The sequence below is a fragment of the Penaeus vannamei genome, chromosome 21, assembly GCF_042767895.1.
Source record: "Penaeus vannamei isolate JL-2024 chromosome 21, ASM4276789v1, whole genome shotgun sequence".
Lineage (NCBI taxonomy): Eukaryota > Metazoa > Arthropoda > Malacostraca > Decapoda > Penaeidae > Penaeus > Penaeus vannamei.
The window spans coordinates 23556383-23558882 of NC_091569.1; positions in this window are offsets into that span (position 1 = coordinate 23556383).

Genomic DNA, 2500 nt, shown 5'->3' on the forward strand with positions numbered 1-2500 from the left:
TTCCACGACCTTTCCCACTGTTCCAGGGCGTCTATGTCATGTCGGAGGAGTCTGCAGTCGTCTGCAGTATGAATAAGTCGAAACAAAAGACTGATGTCAGCTAAAAGACTAGGGGAGGAGTTAGGTGTCGAATGTGGAAGGTCGTTAATGTACAGAAGGAAGAGAAGGGGGCCAAGAACGGTGCCTTGAGGGACACCAGAAGAGATAGAGTCAGAAGATGCACCATTGAGTAGGATACGTTAGGTCTTACACGTCAAAAAGCAGTGATCCAGTAAAGAATTGGTTCTGTGATCCTGTAATATCATAAGTTAAGTGTGAGTCTTCTGTGAGGAACTATGTCAAAGGCTTTGGCCAAGTCGAGCAGTATGGCATCAACTTGTTTTGTGTTGCATCTGTCAAGTTGTTGGGCAATGTCGTAATGAATGGTGATTGAGTCTCACATGATCATTTAGGCTGAGAACCTAAAATGTGGGTGTCAATGTGATTCATTATGTGTTTGTGTATTATATGTTCAAATATTTTACAAAGGTTTGATGCCAGAGAGATGGGGCGATAGTCAGGTCTGTCCGGTCGCCTGTCTTGAAAAGAAGAGTGATATTTGCACAAAGACAGTCTACAGGTAGGATGCATGAGGCTAGTGATTGAGTGAAGATGGATTGAAGGATAAGAGCAAGGACAGAGGCACAGGACTTGAGAATCAAGGCAGGGATTTGGTCTGGTCCAGTAGCTTTATTGGTGTCTAGTGTGGTCAGTAGCTTCAGTATACCGTTATTCGAGATGTCAAGCGGTGGGATTGGGGATAAGGGCTATCTGGTATGTTAACTGTATTGTCGTCTTCGTGTGAAAATAGATTGGAAGTGAGAGTTGAGTAAGCATGTTTTGTATTTTAGGTCACTCACAAGGGTGTTGGAGTCTTTTAAGACAGTGATCGCCATAGTGTTGTCTGCAACTTGAAGAATTTAAAGAAATGTTTTGGGTTGTTTTTGAAGTTTGCGAGGTAGGCGGAAATGTGCTTGTGTTTTGCTTTCTTGGGAAAATGTTTTTTGATAGGATTCGAAAGCAGCCCAATTTTCTGGAGTGTTCTATGTTTGCACATGTCTGTAGAGTCGATGTTTTTTACGGTGTTGTCTGAATAGGTCCTTGGAGAACCAAGGAAGTGTGTATCTACTTGAAGGTGTTTTCTGTGATATGTGTTTAGCCATGGATGTGAATATGGTGAATTTAAGGTTATCCCAAATGGAGGTAAATGGTCTTGTGTGGGGATCTGTAAAGTCTGTGCTGAAGTTGGTGATGTCCTGTGTGACGGTGTATATGTCGACTCTGGAAGAGATGAAAATTGGCCTGTATCTCTGTTTTTGTCTGGTTGGTCCGAGGTCTGTCAACAAAGACAATGTCATGGTCACTTAGACCTGGGATAACCTTGGTGCTTTTTTATCTAAAACTTTTTTTTATGAGAAAAAGTTTATGAATACAACACACATGTATTGTGTTCACATTGGAGTGAGTACTGTTTGTGAGGGTGAGTATTTATGATGTCAACGAAAGTCATGTAGTTGGCACCTGTCTGTGTGGGGAATAATGGGAGCTGCAAAGTCAGTGTGTGTGGGGTCATGGGAGGGCAGAACAGTCCAGTCTATGTCGGGGAGCTTGAAATCCCCAGCAAGTCAAATGTTTTTGTCTGTGTTTATGCGTGAGAGAGATGTTTCAGGGTTATGTAGGTATTCTGTATTAGTAGAAGGTGGTCTGTAGAAAGCAGAGAGGAGTAACTTACAGGCAGAGAATTGGAATTGGATCCAGACGATGTAGGGAGTCAACCTGTCTATTATGTTGTCTGGTTGGTATGCCTGAATGAGCTGCTGGTGAAGCTAGGTTTTTTTATTTGTAATGCTTCTAAAGTTGATGTTTAAAGTTTGATTATTGCAAGGTGGTGGTCTAAGGGAGGGGGAGTGGAGGATGGGGAGCATGGAGGGAGGGAGTTGGGAGAGGAAAAGGGAGAAGAGTTAAGAGGGGAGGAGAAGGAGAGGGGAGGAGAGGAGGGGGGACAAATGAAGAAGAGGGGGAGCGGTTGGGGAAAGGAAGGGTGAGAGGGAGGAGAGGGGAAGGGTAGGGTAAGGCCGAAGTTGGAAGATGAGCGAAAGGTCCAGGAGTCAATGGAAGGCTTAGAACAGAGGGATATGGAGCTCAGTGTGTGGACAGAGTTTGGACGAAGAACGTGTTGTAAGGGAGGGCTGTTTATGTCGTGTGAATAGAGTGTGTTGGAGTTAAAGAGTGTGATGAGAGTAGAAGCGAAAACCTTACGTTGGCCACATCTGTCGCAGATATACGCAATGCCATTGTTAACTAATCCAACGTATAATTGTGTGAGAGAGCTGATGCTCTCTCACACATGCTGGCTGGTACCATGTCAGCTGGTACCAGCCAGCATACTCGGATTTCTCACAACAGTTATTCCGCTTGGGTGGCCCTCTGGCCCCATTAAACGGCCCTCGTGCAGATCGTG